General features: G+C 65.6%; 1 protein-coding gene across 1 annotated transcript in view; it reads left to right on the forward strand.

Moving 5' to 3' along the window:
• Nucleotides 1–518, forward strand: part of MNT (MAX network transcriptional repressor) — a 14,692-nt gene that overhangs the window by 8,000 nt on the left and 6,174 nt on the right. The gene's annotated exons all lie outside the window — the stretch shown is intronic.

Raw genomic sequence — 518 nt, forward strand, 5'->3', positions numbered from 1 at the left:
CGTGGTCCCCGTCCACACTGCGGCGCGCGGGCACAGCCCCCACTTTTGCCCCAGAAGGGTTAAGATCCTTCAGGTGCACTCATGAGGTGCCACAGTCCGAGTCTGGGGGCTAAGCCTGGGGGTTGGGGGGGGAACGCGGCGGTCTAGCTGGGTGGTAGATAGCCCCGGGTCACCGAACCCTAGAAAGATGACTCTTCCGCCTGTGTTAAAAAAGGGGTCCCTTTTTTAAGGTGTCCTCGCGGCTGCATGTCCCCTCCCTTTGGGCATTGGCTCCTCTCCGCAGTAACGGGGCGGGGGGTGCCGCCAGATAAGACAGTTGCCATGACGGCCCTGAGTTTCGGTTTCCCTGGAAACGGCGGTGGGTTCCGCGTACCGGGAAGGAGACTGTGGGGGATGGGGCGGGCGGCGACGCTCAGCCGCCGCGAAGGGGAGCCGTTGGGGAATGGGAGGGACCTAGGGCTCCCAGCCTGCGTCGGGCGGGGGCGGGGTGAGCCTCGGGGTCTCCTTGCCGTCCCACT

The sequence above is a fragment of the Carlito syrichta genome, unplaced genomic scaffold (genome assembly GCF_000164805.1).
Source record: "Carlito syrichta isolate Samal-C Ts95f unplaced genomic scaffold, Tarsius_syrichta-2.0.1 Scaffold303247, whole genome shotgun sequence".
In the NCBI taxonomy this organism is placed as follows: domain Eukaryota; kingdom Metazoa; phylum Chordata; class Mammalia; order Primates; family Tarsiidae; genus Carlito; species Carlito syrichta.